Raw genomic sequence first — 18147 nt, forward strand, 5'->3', positions numbered from 1 at the left:
GGTTGAGGACGTGATCAATATCGGGTTTTTTTTTAAACTAAAATGGCCGCCAGTCTACCAGTCAGCCATCTTTGATAAGATCACAAAATAAAGTGAGGTGCATGTGTATGCCACAATGTACTGTGCTTGTATCATGTTTGAACAAAATCAGACCATGCATATCTTCAAGAAATGGCTGGGGACACATTTAAGTAACAAAATGGCTGCCAGTCGGCCATCTTGGATATGATCTCGAAATAAATGACGCGCATATGTAACCCATCATTTATTATCTGTGTGCCAAGTTTGAACACGATCAGTAAATGCATGTCCGAGAAATGGTTGAGGACGTGTTCAACATTGGGTTTTTCTTACAACTAAAATGGCTGCCAGTTGGTCATCTTTGTCGCAAAACAAAATGATGTGCATATGTAAGTCATCAAGTATTGGCTTTAGGCCAAGTATGAAAAAGATCGGTCCATACATGTCTGAGATATGGTTGGGTATGGATGCACCCCCCAAACCCACCAAGAACGTTCAGTCACTCAAACTCTCGGACCTCACTATCAGCCATGATATCTTTTTTGGGCAAACCAAGTTCCAAATTTGGCTTCAAAATGCAGTCACTGAATGGGCATCCGCTGTCGTACAAAGTCCTTCCTTTGCATACCTGAAATCCTATCTACCTACAAGGCTTTCATCCACAACTTGATGGAGTATTGATGTCCCCAATGGGCTGGCTGGCTACCTTGTCTCACACCTTGCTCAGCTTGACGCCATGGAAACCAAGGCCTTCAAGATTATTAGAATTCCCAGCGTTGACGCTGACTCTATTGGCCTATCACTTTCCCATCGCAGACAAGTCGGTGGTCTATCTGTCTTATACCACCTCCTTTCTGGTCTTGAAACTTCTGCGCTCTCTGTGCTTTGTCCCCTCTCAGGTTTCTGCAGGGCACATGTGATCCACCATTAACCCCTTTTGGGTGAAACTTCTAAAATCAAATCACTGATCACCTTAACTTATTAGTTCCTCTTTTTCCCGTCTGTGGAACCAACCACCGCTTTGTCTTCAATCACATTCCTCCCTCAAAAATATTGAAGACAGCTGCTCATCACCATCTCAGATCATTCCCCATCTAAAGCCTTGATAGTTTCTGCCCCCATTAATCCCCCTCACCGACTTCACAACCAAGCCCACTTCCTTCCAAATTTCAAGTTTTTCCTTCCTGAGAGTGTGCTTCTGTACCTGTCTTGTCTGCCCCATTAATCCTCTCTTCGCTCGCATTCCTCCTCACACCTATAATTTGTCTAAGTCTCCCTCTATTTTATCCTTCAACGCTGCTGTTGCTCTCGCCCCCTCCCTCCCCACCCCTCTCTCGCTCTCCCCATCTACTGTTCCTTTTGTTATGTCTTGTTCGTTCTCTATCTCCATCTCTAACACTCCATTTCTATTTCTAAAAAAAATAATTCTGGAAATACTTAATAGGTGTTATCTTTATAGGTTTCTTTTGAGATAATAAAAACAATTTGTGCTAGAAAAATGAAGATTTACACTGTTGTAAAAGGTGCAAAGTGAAGACATGTAAAATATAGGGGAAAGAAGATGTGCACTAGACAAAGAGAAGCAAGGATGAGGAGGTTTGGGATGAAGGCTTTCAACTTCTGGTTGTTCTCGGCCAGCCATCGAAAGTAAGACGCGGAGGATACCATCTTGTGATCCAGGGGTTAATGTATTTCCTTTGCTGAGGTTTTCATTGTAATGTGATGGAGTCTTTTTTTTTGCCCCCTTCTGGCTCCGGGAGTGCCTTGTTTAAATCAACACATGAACCCCCACTGTGTAAAGCCTCAAAACACAGCAGGATTTGCTAGCATAGGGAATCCATAAAATGATGAAAAACTGGAGGAAATCCTTTTGGAAGCACAAATAGCTAAAATTTTCAAGAGCCAGGTGAATGACCTGTGGTCACAGTGCCATTAGTGTTGCATTTCCTGACGTATTTATGGTCTTTCGCAGCGTCCCCTTTCGCTGACACACAATGAGTAATGGATGTAGTGAGAAGAGTTTTCAAACATGTGTTTTGTTGGATATAATGAAGTAGCAGGATTGCTCAGTTGGGAGAATGCTTCTTTCTCAGGTGGCACGTTCCGGAAATCAGATCCAGTTAAAACTGTTGTCTAGTGCAACGCAAGGAATGAACGAATTATGCAGCAAATTCTGTCTCCAGGGACCATGTGCTAAGCTAATCGTGTTATTTGCAATGTGAACGTACAAGATTCAATTATTTTTATCCCACACAAAACAAATGTTAGGGTCAGTAACTTGAATTGATTCAAAATGTAACTGCATGGGATGGGCATGGAGTTGGCAGTTCTCATTTGCAAATTTCTAATTCTGTAGCTGCTTGCTGCCCTCCATGAGTATCTCATAAGAAAGATGAAAGAAAGCATTTCCTGTTTCCCACATACCCAAATATTTGTTGGTGAAACAGTAAATTTTTATGCATTTCCCTTGTTTGACATGAAGTTGACTTCCACTTTTAAAAAAAACAAAAAACTGCAATCGTGATTGTGTAAATTGTAATAACATGATTGGGTTGTTTCAAGTCTAAACACGAGCCTCTGAGGGTCAAAAACGATGGTTAGTTATCAGGATGTGGTCATATTGCTGCCGGGACTCGTTGCATTTGATCGCTCAGGTGCGACTGACAGGCACTGCAACCCACGAGGAGATAAATGGCCGTGCTGATAGCCATTTTGCACGTTGTAATGCTTTCCTGTCACATTTTTCGCCAGAGCACCAACGTCTGGTCAATTGGAAACTGTCTTCGCATTCGGTGAAAGTCAAACGTCGGCTTTGGACTTGTTAGTTAGACGATGCCGGCTTGTTTTCAGTTTTGCGGTGAAAGTCACGCCGGGGCAGGGAAGCTTGGCAAGTGCACGACGAGTTATTTTATTTATTTTTAATGAACAAGGGAAAAGGAGTCGGTGTAGATCGTCCTGAATTTTGCAAGGTACCATTTGGAGCAGGTTCATTCACAATCGGCTCTGGACAGTCTTTGTGAATTTGTTGATTAGTACATCGTCTAACATATACTGTGCATGCACATAAGAATGATAAATATAAACATCGCAGTGCTCAACAAAAAAGTTATTTTTTATCTTTATACAGTCCCACAACAATAAATAAACAAGAAGACGTCATGCAGAGCACGATACTTGCAAAATCCGCCCCCCACCCCCAAGAAAAAAAATTCCATTGATACAGCAAATTGTCCATTTCATCAAGATTAAATTGACAATCTTGATCCAAGCTCAGGTCAACAGGAAGAAAAGTGACGATTTTTCAGATGAAAAATGATGATTTTGTAAGATTGACCTTGAGTTGACCATTGACCTTAAAATAGTTAGTTTCCCTAATTAGTGACTCAATGTGCAAATGCTGTTCAATTTTCAAGTCAATCGGATGAAAATTTAGGATTTAAAAAAATTTGGTCCATGTTGACCTCAAAAATAGTTGGTGGTTGGATTCAGTGACCAGATATGTAAGTCATCTTCAAATTTCAAATCAATTGGATGAAAATTGAGGATTTTAGAAATTTGGCCTATGTTGACATTTTGGCCTATGTTGACCTTTTGGCCGATGTTGACCTTTTGGCCGATGTTGACCTCAAAAATACTTGGTGGTTGAATTCAGTGACCAGATATGCAAGTCCTCTTCAAATTTTAAGTCAATTGGATGAAAATTGAGTATTTTAGAAATTTGGCCTATGTTGACCTCAAAAATACTTGGTGGTTGAATTCAGTGACCAGATAGGCAAGTTCTCTTCAAATTTCAAGTCAATCGGATGAAAAGTGAGGATTTTAGAAATTTGGCCTATGTTGACCTTTTGGCCTATGCTGACCTCAACAATACTTGGTGGTTGAATTCAGTGACCAGATATGCAAGTCCTCTTCAAATTTCAAGTCAATCGCATGAAAATTGAGGATTTTAGAAATTTGGCAAAGTTGGTGACGTTTGGCCTATGTTGACCTTTTGACCTTTTGACCCCAAAAACAATAGGCTTCTCAAATGGGACGACCTATACAACTTGGTGAAGCTTCATGACGATCGGTTTAGAATTGTGACCTGTAGGCCGGTGACAAACAAACAGAAAAACAGACAGACAGACAGACAGACAGAACCACAAACGCAGCCGACCAATATACTTGAAAAATCTTCGATTTTGCAAGTAATAAATAAAAACCCCAACCTCTGACATACCCGAATATTATACACCAGAAGTTTTAGTTTGGCTTTATGCTTAGATAGTAACTTGCTCATATTTTATTAATCACAATTATTTTATAACTAGAATGGCACTCGTAGATCGTAGAGTACATAGTTCCGAATTGCGAGTTCATTCCGAACAAAAATATCATCGTTAACTGAACACGCTACCATTATGGCTCACTGTTATTATGGCCAATATACCCATATCATGCATGCACCCTATTATGTCACATTTTTTTGGCATGGGTTATGACGTCATAAGTTTAACTCTTCACTCACATCAGGTCATAGATCACATATATGAAGTTTCAGATTTTCCGGATAAGGATTTCAATGCAAGTAATTATGGCTGGAATAGCACTTCACCGATGAAGTCATCGTTATGGCATCAAACTGATGTTATGACATCATCATATCGTTATGATGGGGAATTGATGACATATGCCAAGTTTCACGTTTTTTTGTTTCAACAGTGGTTTTTCGGAGAAAATAATGTCCAAATGTGTGGACACACATACGAATTTGCCGAGATGGCACGAGAGGAAGTTTTGGCTGTGCAACTAGACGGGGAGCAAACGCTGACATAGAGCCGGTCCAAAGGTGACGGGCAAAGAGTGTGGCAAAAGGAAAGAATGACAATGTTCCCATGAAAGAGGGTCAAGACCAGTTCAGAAACAAAGACCAGGTGACTCAGGCACAAACGAAGGGGAAAGAGTGGAAAAGGCAGATGGTGATGGGCAGAAAGACAACGGAGAGCAGCGGAATGAGGGAGAGGAGGATGGTGAAGTTGCAACATAAGAGCAACATAACCTTTACCCATTGAAGAAGAGTTATCCAACAAAATAGAAGAGATGAAATTGATAAAACTCAGAGAAAGACCAAAACTTTATAGCATAAAAAAAACAAAAAAAAACTTCATAGCATATTTTAAAAAAAAAAAACCACCTTTAGAGGCCATTTTTTCCCGCAAGCGGGGGTTGGCCTTTTTCGGGAACCGTGATTGTTGTTGTTTTTTTGTCCCCTTTTTGAAGCAATGTTTTACGGCCGGATGCCCTTCCTGACGCCAACCCTTTTTGCCGCCTTTAGCGACAAACAGGGAATTACCAGTGAACTGGTACTCAATTAGCCGACCTCGGAAGGATGACAGGCTGAGTCAACCCCCCTGGCGTTAATTCAGCGATCGACTGGGATTCGAACCCAGGATCCTGGGATCCTAAGCCGGCACCCTAGCCGCTAGCCCAACACCATAGCATAGAAAACAATAAACGGACAAACACCTTAGTGAGGCGAACCAAGCATTAAATTAGAATAAGGATTTCAAAATCATCGTCTGTTTTGCAGCGGCACTACTTATTCAAGAAAAAAGGCAAACAACACGAGAAGAAGAAAAAAAAACATTGGGGCAATACCCCTGGTGCTCACCTGGTAAAATAAACAGTATGCTGCACTGACTAAAGGTATTTTAAACCAATTTCAATGCTTGCTAGAAGACAGAGCAGCATGTAGAATCATACTCACATAATCAAAAGACTTTAAATAAACAAACAAAAAAAATACCTATTTTGGGGGCAACTCGCCCCACCGCCTCTCACCCTGTGCACCTCCTCAGACCACAATTCTTCCAATGCCTTGAACAAACATTGATACATCACGGATGATGGTGGTTGTGGTGAAGTTTCATCAAAATTGGATGTGTAGGATATGAGAAAAAAAGAAAATACCTATTTTGGGGGGCAAGCCGCCCATAGACCACCTTAAACCCCGATTTTTTTTAATGCCAGGAACAAACTTTGGTAGAACACGGGTGATTAAGGGTGTGGGCAAGTTTCATCAGAATTGCATGTGTAATTTCTGAGAAGAAAGCAAGTACCTATTTTGGGGGGAAACCCGTATACCCCCAAAGGGGCAGATTTTTTTAATGCCATGAATAAACTTTGGTACATCAATGGGTGGTGAAGGTTGTGGTCAAGTTTCAGCGAAATTGTGTGTGTAGTTTCAGAGAAGAAAGCAAATTCCTATTTTGGGGGGTCAAACCTGGATCGACTTTGACCCCCGGTAGACCTTCTTAGACCCAGATTATTTTAATTCCGTGAACAACCTTTAGTCACAACACAACAAATATCATTTGTGCCAAATTTGGTCGCAATCCCATCCGCAGTTTCTGAGAAGAAGTTTCAAGTGTTTACGGACTGACTGACTGACTGACTGACTGACTGACTGACTGACGGGCGGACGGACGGACGGATGGACGACCCCCCATCGCATAAGCTCCCCTGAACTTCGTTCCAGGTAAGCTAAAAACATAGGGGCAATATCCCTAGCGCTCACCTGGTAGAACAAGCATTCTGAGTATTGCGCTGCAAGACATGTCCCCTACCGGCAGTCTGTCGTCCGGAAAACTGTTGGGGAAATTACCAAAGTTCAAAGTGCCATAACTTTGTCAAAAATGATCGAAACGTCGTGAAGTTCAAACTTGATCTGTAACTTATCATGAGGAAACCATGTCCCAAGTTTGAAATCATTAGCATTCAGAGTTTAGGAAAAAAAGTCCGGAAAACTGTTCTTTGCGTGACGGACTGACAGACTGACAGACGGAGGGATGGAGTGCAAACCTATAGTCCCCTCCGGTCTACACCGGTAGGGGACTAATAAACAGTATACTGCACCGACTGAGGGTATCTATCTATAATTCCATTAATCTCTGTGTGTATGTATGCGACAACGATTTCTCGACAACTACCGGTCCGATATACTTGAAACTTGCCAGGTATATTGCTGGGGACCCGAGGATGTGCCTTTTCAAGGTTTCATATTAATCGGACAATTACTTACCGAGCTATGTCCAAAAAACGATTCAACCAATCAGAGAGCAGCGAACTATCGCGTGTGCCGAACGTGGCGGACACACTCTGCCTCGGATGGCACATTTGAGAGCGTATTCATTTATTTCACGTTTGCAAACTATGTTGGCGTTAAACTATGTTTTAAAACTAATAAAAACGAATTTGCGATTCATTCGCTTTCCTGCGCGTTTGTGCACGCGATGGCGATTTCTTTACCAAACTCCGGAAGCCGTTCGCTTTGGACCAAACCATTTCATGTAAATAGAGGGGGGGGATATAATTTTAGATATAGATATAGTACGGGCAATGCCCTAGTTTTAAACCAATTTCAATGGTTGCTAGAAGACAGGCCAGCAGTTAGAACCACACTAACATAATCATAAGACTTTAAACAAAAAAACAAAAAAATACCTATTTTGAGGGGCAAACCAACCCCATATACCTCCTAAGACCCCAATTTTTCTAATGCCTTGAACAAACATTGGAAGATCATGGGTGATTAAGGCTGTGGTCAAGTTTCATCAAAATAGTTTGTGTAGTTTCAGAGGAAAAAGGAAATTCCTGTTTTGGGGAGTCAAACCTGGATCAACTTTGACCCTGGTAAACCCCATTAGATCCCGATTTTTTTTAATGCTGTGAACAAACTTTAGTCACAACACAACAATTATCATTTGTGCCAAATTTGGTCGCAATCCCATCAGCGGTTTCGGAGAAAAAGTTTCAAGTGCTTACGGACTGACAACGCGCCATAGCATAAGCTCCCCTGAACTTCGTTCCAGGTGAGCTAACCAGGCCCTACAAATAGAAACCAAATTCCACCTTGGAGACAGAGATTAGAGACACAAAGACAGCAACTGCAGAAGGTAGTAGGACAAATACAACAGTTCAGGAAAGGAAACAGACACCCAAAACTTAAAAAGGGAAACCAAAGAATAAAGAACAAACAGAAAATCTAAGACAAAGGCCTCGAGTGCTTGGGTGCTGAAAACAAACTCAAAATAGAAATGATAGCAAGGAAGATAAAAAAAAACTATGAAGAAGGAAACAACAGGAGAAAACAAAACCACATGTTTGAAAGTAACCCAAAGAGATTTTACCATGAATTGGGGAAACAAAAGCAGAATGTGTCAACTCCCCCTGAAAAAGAAAAACTGGAAAAATTCTGGAAAGGAATTTTTGAAGATCGAAAAGCAGATAACAAGGAAGTGGAATGGATCCCAAACTTGGAAAAGAAGAAGCAACATATCAAAGAAATGCCCCCATTGATTATATTGATGAAGAGAAAATTACAAAACAACTTCAAAATTCCAGGCCCAGATGGAATTCCAAATTTTTGGCGAAAACAACTTGATGCTATTCACAATCACTACGCCAGTACATTCATTTAACGAACTGATCCACGAGGAAAAGGCAGTGGATGAGTGGCTCGTAGAAGGGAACACCTTTCTCATCCCAAAATCGGAGGAAACCCAACTTCCCACAAATACCGGCCAATAACATGTCGACCATACCAACCACATAAAACTGCTGACAGGAATCACCACAGAAATGAGGTTCCATCATCTAACACAGCAAGGAGGTTTAGAGGCAGAACAAAAGGGATGTAAGAGATGTTATGGAACAATTGATCACCTACTACTGAACAAGGCCATATTTGAAAATTGCAAAATGTGAAGAACTAAATTGTCCACCGCCTGGATAGACTATAAGGAATCTTTTGACAGTGTCCCACATTCGTGGATGATAAAATGCATGCAAATATACAAAATAGATCCCCAAATAATCAAACTGATTAAGAAGCAATAAAGCTCTGGAATACCACATTGATATTACAGCACTCAGAAGGAAAAATCTAAATACCAGATGTGAAGATACGGCGTGGAATCTTCCAGGGAGACAGTCTTTCCCCTTTTCTGTTTTGTCTGGCTCTGGACCCACTCAGTAAACTCGTCAATGAACAAGGACACGGATACACACGAACAACCAAGAGATGAACATCCAAAGAAATAGGAAAGGTAACACATCTACTATACATGTGTCAACAACTTAGGTATAATTTAAAGCTCTTCTCGCCAAATGACGAAAAATTGACAGAACAACTAAAACGAGTAAAACAGTTTTCCGAGGAGTTAGGGCATTTTATAATTTTTTTGAAAAATCTGTGAAAAAATTGCTTACCAATAGCTTTCTTCACCAATGTGTTCATGTAGGTGTCTACAAACACCTCTCAATTTATTCCTTCCCAAATCCTTGGGGAAAAGTCAAAATTCAAAATGGCGTCCAAAATGGAAAAATTGTGGATAAAGTCATAGTTTGGCCAGAAATTTAATACTTAATATGGGGAAGAAACCACAAAAATATTGTTCTAGGACAATTGTGAACTCTTGCTAAGCATATTTGTATTATTATCTTGCTTTATATCCAAGATGGTGGCCAAAATGATGTCCAAAATGGCCGCTAAAATGTGAAAATTGTGGATAAAGTCATAGCTTGGCCAGAAATGTAATAATTATTATCTTGCTTCAATAATAGGTGTCTACTGAGACCTCTCAATTGATTCAGTATGGAAGGGGATGTAATAGCTGCACTTGGCCATGGCTTGAGGTGTTTCATCTGTGATGATCCTGGGACTGAGATGCAGAAGCTGTCAAAAGTCACCCAAAAAGGCCACTCACAGATGTTATCATATTCTGAGTGCGTGGACGATGCGGCGCTGATCAGGAGACTAAATGAGGACTGGAAAAACGGAGATGACCCCAAGTTGAGATATCATTTGGATTGCAGAACCGAGTTATACAATCGTGTGAAAAGTATATCCACTGCAACTGCAACTGCTAATCGTAAGTTTTTAGATTATCATTCAGAAGAAGTAGCCACTTGCAGAGATTTCGATCCCAATCTGTTATAAGTTGTGATGTTGCAAATGAAGAAAAACAAACCAAAACTACCTTCTACACAATCCATTCCCTAGGACAAGACGAGGAGGACCGAAGGTCAGGCAGGATGAAAAGACGACGGGTATTCTCTGGGTCAAGTACTTCAAGTGCCGGCAGCTCCAAGTCCAAAACCCCATCAGTACACCTTGTCTACCGTGATGTTTGTATACTCTGTAACGAAGGCATCAACGTTGGAGCATTGGCCAGATACCCTGGCAAGTTGCCTGTCAGCCTGTCACAAGCAGGGTCATGCAGAAGTTAAAATGAATGTCTTGAGAATTCATATTTCTTTTTTATTTTTCTTGCTCCTTACTGTACTACTCGAAGTCGAATCATCTAATCATGAACCTAATCCTAGATATGTGACTATTTTAAAACATACCCATCTTCCAGACAGAGCCCGGAAGTTGTATCGTGCACCTGACAATCGCTACATGAACCGACTGAAAAGGAGCTTCATGGAGACAGCAGTGAGCCGAGGAGATGCCTGGGGAAATGAGGTCGCCGGTCGCCTGTCTGGGATTGTAGATTTGGTAGCAGAAGAGGCACTGTATCATCTTCGGTGCAGGACCCTGTTCGAGCACCCAGTTGAAAACTCTAAGGTATTGACTATCGAATAAATGAATGAGCCCTTTGGATCTCTGACTGATTTTTTAATTAGACTAGAAGTCCAATAATATTATCCATGGAGTCATGGACTTCTAGTCTAATTTAAAAAATCAGTCAGAGATCCAAAGGGCTCATTCATTTATTCGATAGTCAATACCTTAGAGTTTTCAACTGGGTGCTCGAACAGGGTCCTGCACCGAAGATGATACAGTGCCTCTTCTGCTACCAAATCTACAATCCCAGACAGGCGACCGGCGACCTCATTTCCCCAGGCATCTCCTCGGCTCACTGCTGTCTCCATGAAGCTTCTTTTCAGTCGGTTCATGTAGCGATTGTCAGGTGCACGATACAACTTCCGGGCTCTGTCTGGAAGATAGGTATGTTTTAAAATAGTCACATATCTAGGATTAGGTTCATGATTAGATGATTCGACTTCGAGTAGTACAGTAAGGAGCAAGAAAAATAAAAAAGAAATATGAATTCTCAAGACATTCATTTTAACTTCTGCATGACCCTGCTTGTGACAGGCTGACAGACAACTTACCAGGGTATCTGGCCAATGCTCCAACGTTGATGCCTTCGTTACAGAGTATACAAACATCATGGTAGACAAGGTGTACTGGTGGGGTTTTGGACTTGGAGCTGCCGGCACTTGAAGTACTTGACCCAGAGAATACCCGTCGTCTTTTCATCCTGCCTGACTCCTGGTCCTCCTCGTCTTGTCCTAGGGAATGGATTATGTAGAAAGGTAGTTTTGGTTAGTTTTTCTTCATTTGCAACATCACAACTTATAACAGATTGGGATCGAAATCTCTGCAAGTGGCTACTTCTTCTGAATGGTAATCTAAAAACTTACGATTAGCAGTTGCAGTTGCAGTGGATATACTTTTCACACGATTGTATAACTCGGTTCTGCAATCCAAATGATATCTCAACTTGGGGTCATCTCCGTTTTTCCAGTCCTCATTTAGTCTCCTGATCAGCGCCGCATCGTCCACGCACTCAGAATATGATAACATCTGTGAGTGGCCTTTTTGGGTGACTTTTGACAGCTTCTGCATCTCAGTCCCAGGATCATCACAGATGAAACACCTCAAGCCATGGCCAAGTGCAGCTATTACATCCCCTTCCATACTGAATCAATTGAGAGGTCTCAGTAGACACCTATTATTGAAGCAAGATAATAATTATTACATTTCTGGCCAAGCTATGACTTTATCCACAATTTTCACATTTTAGCGGCCATTTTGGACATCATTTTGGCCACCATCTTGGATATAAAGCAAGATAATAATACAAATATGCTTAGCAAGAGTTCACAATTGTCCTAGAACAATATTTTTGTGGTTTCTTCCCCATATTAAGTATTAAATTTCTGGCCAAACTATGACTTTATCCACAATTTTTCCATTTTGGACGCCATTTTGAATTTTGACTTTTCCCCAAGGATTTGGGAAGGAATAAATTGAGAGGTGTTTGTAGACACCTACATGAACACATTGGTGAAGAAAGCTATTGGTAAGCAATTTTTTCACAGATTTTTCAAAAAAATTATAAAATGCCCTAACTAGAGGTCATTCAAATGGAAAACACACACCCAAACACGCATACACATGCATACACCTGCATACACACACACACACACACACACACACACACACACACACACACACACACACACACACACACACACACACACACACACACACACTGCAATAGTCTTGTATACCTATTCTTCAGCCGCATTCTACAGCCAGCATGATATTCCACTTGCCCTTTGGGGCAAGACTAATAAGCAATGAGGATGTCAGCATAGATAGAATAAAACCACTGTGAAGAACAAAGTGGACAATTTTGTAAATCTTGCTGTCTCAAGACTACTTTAATCGCAAAAGAGCAAAGATTGAAGTTCCAAATCCTAGTTCGTAATATCCTCGTATTTCATGCAATATAAGTAGAACCTTATTTTGAGGCAGTCAATGCTTAAAAAGAAAAGGAAAAAAAAACTTTTCATTCTGTTATTCTTTACACTCGAGTGGATTCTGCCACAGGTGCTACCAATTATTCAGAAGTTGGATCTCAAAGAGCTAGCATGAACTTGTAATCGGTGCTCGATCTGTCCAAAGGACATCTGCCGTTGGAATGTGAGGAACGCGAGTCCACCCTTTCGAGTCAGTAAGAAACAAACGGCGAATTGTGTTGCAACAGTAGTTGTTCTCACATAAAATGGATACAAAAGTCAACTAAAAGAGTCAAAAGTTGTTAACTGTAATGCGCCCAAACAATGCGCAAGTCACACCAGCATTGTGATTTTTCAAAAAGGATCTTGTAAAGAAGAGAAGGAAGGTACAAGCCACCATGGCAAAAGCTATAACCAGCACATGATCAAATGTCAGCCTCCCAAGCTGACATGTTCCACTTTTTCCCTTCAGCCATGTACTTACTGTCCTCTGTAATCATTTGCTAAAAATTTTTTTAATGCAGTGGAAAGAGTTAATCTCATAACTGATGACTTGTGACCAACAGGTAATATAGAGTAAATTGTCGCATAATTGTATAATTTGTTTTTAATGGATACCTGCCCTCATATTCAGGGAGCATAATTGCAAAGCTTTCCAGGAATGCCACATGACCTAGTCCAGATTACAAAAAAAAAAAAAATGAAAACCTACTTGTCATGTTTGTTTTTTTTCACTACAGCAGGAGACCACGTGATCCTGTCCTGAAAGCAGTGCGACAAGTAATCCACACTGGATTGCAGAATCCATAAAGAAGCGAAGGCTCATTGAGATAAAATATATCTATCTCGCAAAAAACTGGTTGTAATTGGGAATATCCATATTCAAAATTGATAGTATAGCTTCTCAGTAGGTAAGCCTTTGGACCAAAGCTTTATATATACAGTCTGACCCCGGTTCCGCTATTCGTGGGTTCCACGAATTCACGGGTGATAAAATGCGACCTGTTTCTCTATTCACGGAAAAGTGTCCCACAAATTCACGTTTTTTGCTCTATTCGCGGCCATGTTCCACAAAACCGCAGTTTGTTTGTTTTCCTATTCGCTGCCGTATTCCGTGAATTCACGGTCGTATTCCGCGAATTCGTGGGTTTTTTTCTATTTGCGGCCGTATTCCGCGAATTCGCGGGTTTTTTTCTATTCACGGCCGTGTTCCGCAAAACCGTGGGGTTTTTTTTTCCCCTATTCGGCGGCCGTGTTCCACTAATTCGCGGTTTTTCAGGGGTGCAAAAAAAATAAATTCACAAGCCGTTACCTTGACATACGGTATTTTTTTTTTTTTAAACCCATCTTTCACCAGCCATGCATAAAGCAGCTGGACATACGCAAAAATCCATCTTCTACGAGCCACGAGCATGACCTACTCCTGCGTTTGCTACCATATGTTTGGCTTTGTCACAGCTTTCGCGGGATATCCCGTCATTCACACTGTGAACAGCTTCTCGTGATATTCCACCGTTCACAGGTAAACAATGCTTTGCGGGGGTATCCCACCAGCTGCATAACACGTCATCCCTGCGAGTTACTGTACAGAATGAAGACAGTCCACAGTATCAATTATAGTAAGGGAAACATATGAAAATCTGTTAACTAAATTGTTACCAAAAAATTTCTTCACCAATATGTTTGTAAAGGTGTGTAATAACATGTGTTAAAATGTTGAAGGTCAACTCCCGTGGGAAACCCAGAAAAAAAGCTGTTGAATTCGGGTACCGAAAAATTATTTTCGAGAATTTTTATTTTTTTTAATCGGCCCTTAAGTAACTTATGAGGGGTCAAATAAGGGTTTTTCATGATTCTGAGTTGATTGTTAACATTTATATTTCACCACAGACACTCCTTTGTGGAAAAATAATTTCTAAATATATCTCATTTTCTACTTTGCAGGACATGGAGTCTAGCAATATGGATGAAGACGTTACTCCACCTGTGCTCAATTGCTTCATCTGTGCACGCTCGGATACACCAGCTGAAAGGCTCATACAGGCAACTCCAAAGGGATACTCAACTTTATTGAAACAAGCAGAAACTGTCGAAAATGTTACTGTTGTGGAACGTATGAAGGAGGCTCAAAAGGAAGGAAAACTGAGGTACCACCAGAAGTGTAAAAATGATCTGTACAACAACTTTGTTGCAACCACCAAGAAGTCAGCTCAAGCATCAAAGGCAGAGAAAGAGTAATCAAAGTTGAAGAGAAGACGCACTACTTGTGAGTTCAGTTCATCAACTGGCTGCAGTTCTAGAAGATCACAGTCAGTTGACCTCCTGTATAAGGATGTATGCATTCTTTGCAACCAACCAGCCCAGCTCTACAAAAATAATCCAGCACAAGCTAAAAAGAAATACAGAGTGCCAGATAATTTGACTGCAGATACACTGAAGGCAAGCTTGCTGAAGACAGCACGGAGTCGCGGGGATGACTGGGGCACTGAAGTCACTGGACGCCTGGAAGGGATCAACGACTTGGTAGCAGAAGAAACACTGTACCATTTGCGATGCAAACTTATGTTTGCGAGAGGTGACAGTTTGTCCAAGACTGATGAGGAAGGAAAAAGGAAGAGAGGACAGAGGAGTATTGATGAGGAGCGAGATGCAGTTTTTATTGAATTCTGTGAATGGTTAGACTCAGAATTAGAGCATGGGGTAATGAACATGGACCAAGTCCATGAAAAGCTGCAGGAGTTTGATCAGTCACCAGAGAAGAGCCTTTCTTATTCAAAGCATTGGCTAAAGATAAAACTTCTAGAGAAATACGAAGACACCTTGTATTTCACAACACAGGAAAGAAGGGCAGATGTACTCTGTCTCAAAGATGGCACCGACAATATTCTGCGAGGGCATCATGCTCATCTTGACCATGGAGATGAGAAGACTCAGATCATAAAGACGGCACTCAAGTTCATATCCAATGATATTGCCTTGATTGATTTAGGTCCAAAGTCATACCCCACCACACACAGTATGACTGACATCGATAGTCAGCTGACACTTGTTCCTGCAAGCCTTCAGATGTTCTTGAGACCGATTGTCAAGACAGACGAAAGAGTTGCCGTTTGGGGGCAGAATTTTATTAAGGCCTGTCGACCTCGGTCTGGAGTATTGCCACACCAAATGGGGCTTGCCATACAACTTGATCATAGATTTGGGTCAAAATGGATGCTCAACAAGTTCCACCGGCTGGGATACACTGAGTCTTACACGGAGACACAAAACTACAAATACTGCTTCCTTAATAGTAGGAGTGGAGATGATGTTCCAGATACTTCTGGCACTCTTGACACCATTGTGGAGGAAACCGATGAACAGATCAATGATGAGGTTGCGGTTGATGCTGCGCTTGAGGATCAATCAGTGATGACAGCCAAAGTGCCAGCCAGTGAAAGTGAATTGTCAAGTAATGATCAGGTGGTCTTTATGGAGGTTGGGGAAACAAACAATGCAGTCACTCAGTTTGTTGGAGACAATATAGATTTAAACATTGTCTCTATTCACGGAAACACTCCCTTTCACTCAATGGGTTGGATCGAAGTCACCTCTCCGGCACCACCTTTGCCAGATCCACAGACAACAGCAGCTTTCCCCCCGGGTGAAGTTGAAGGCACTCGACAAAGCTAAGATCCTGAGAGGAACTGAAGTAAAGATTATTCCATTTACGAACAGGAAACAGATAGGAACGAACGCGATCATGTTTCTCCCCCTCGCTGAGCTTTCCTCCTCCCTGGCTCATGATCAGCCACTCCTCACTCCAGGTGACACACTCTGGGCAGCGGGGTGGGTGATCAAAGCCAACGATCCTGAGTTCCCACACTCCAACTGGAATGGCTGGATGAAGAGAATCCATGCTAATGATGCAAAGCAGAGCACACAGATCGAGTTCCTCCCAGTTATTGAAGGAGACCCTAATGACCTCAACACCATCTTCACCACTCTGAAAGAGTGCATACGGTGTGCTGGGGTCGCTATAGTGACCTTTGATCTTCCGATTTGGCTGAAGGCTGTGATAAAAAATTTTTAACAGCTTTTTATAATAAAATATTATAAAAATAAAAGTGAAATAAAATAAATAAAAATTCTCGAAAATAATTTTTCGGTACCCGAATACAACAGCTTTTTTTCTGGGTTTCCCACGGGAGTTGAACTTCAACATTTTAACACATGTTATTACACACCTTTACAAACATATTGGTGAAGAATTTTTTGGTAACAATTTAGTTAACAGATTTGTGAAATATCTCATAAAATGCCCTTACTATTAGTGCAATTAGCCGTCTCCCTTTTTCCCATTGAAACAAAGGCACGGCATTCATTCGCGGATTTTCATCGACATTCGTGGATTATTGCAGACATTCGCAGGTTTTGTCTCGCCTTTTCCAGGACGTTAATCGACTTTCGCGGATTATTGTCGACATTCTCGGGATTTGCGTCACCATTTGCGGATTTTGCCTCTTCGTTCGCAGGGTTTGGTCCTCTCTATTCATGGTTTTTTTTGCGACTCGGGAAACTATCCCCCTTTTTCCATTGAAACAATGCCCCTCTATTCATGGGTTTCGTGATTCGCGGATTTTCCATGAACGTATCCCCCATGAATAGCAGGGTCCGACTGTATATGAGTTAGAGTTAGTGATGTCTTCAGTTTTACATTTATCTATCTATTGTGCGGCAATCAGTGGTGCAGATGCCATTCCTGCCACCAATGGCACCAAACAAGGCTGTGTAATGGTTCCAGTTCTGTTCGCTGTTTACTTTTTGGCCAAGCTCTTGCAGGCACTCAAATATCTCGACATAGGAGTACACATTCAGTTCACGACAGATGGCAACATCTTCAATCTGCAAAGGATTAAGGCTTGCACAAGAGTCACAGAGCAGCTACTAAGTGAAATGTTGTTTGCGGATGACTGTGCTATCACATCACACACCACAGAGGACATCCAGCTGCTTGTTGAGCGCTTTGCCCAGGCCTCAAAATGCTATGGCCTTACAATAAGTCTGAAAAAGACAGACCTTGTATCAACCTGCCACTGGACACAAATCCAAGATGCCATAGTTCCAATTAGCAATAAACCATTCAGCTCAGTTCAGTTCAGTTCAGTTCAAATGTTTTGCTATATTCAGAGTATCCTCTCCAACAACACCATGTTGGATGATGAAATAGCCCATTGCCCAGAAAAGGTAAGCTGTATTTGGCAGGCTCATCCACAGGCTTTGGAGAGAGCATGTAGTTTGTCTCAAAGCAAAGATCAAGGTCTACCAGGAACATGTGGTTCTCACATCACTTCTCTGTGGCTGTGATGCTTCGACAACCTACCAGCATTACAAAAAGCAACAAAATTCATTAAATCTTCGCTGTTTCACATATATTTGCAACATCAAGGAGCAGAACAAAACTCCTAACACTAAAGTTCTTGCAAGGTGCCGCATACCTGAGAACATGTTCATCAAAGCTCAGCTTCACTGCGTCGGCCATGCGGCTCCATGGAGGGATTCCCGAATACC

The 18147-nt window shown here is 41.4% G+C and overlaps 1 protein-coding gene across 2 annotated transcripts in view; it reads right to left on the reverse strand.

The window, feature by feature from the left end:
• DPP3 (dipeptidyl peptidase 3) overlaps positions 1-18147 on the reverse strand; it is a 264499-nt gene that overhangs the window by 57192 nt on the left and 189160 nt on the right. The window lies entirely within an intron of this gene.

The sequence above is a fragment of the Myxine glutinosa genome, chromosome 9 (genome assembly GCF_964187855.1).
Source record: "Myxine glutinosa chromosome 9, kmMyxGlut1.1, whole genome shotgun sequence".
Taxonomy (NCBI): domain Eukaryota; kingdom Metazoa; phylum Chordata; class Myxini; order Myxiniformes; family Myxinidae; genus Myxine; species Myxine glutinosa.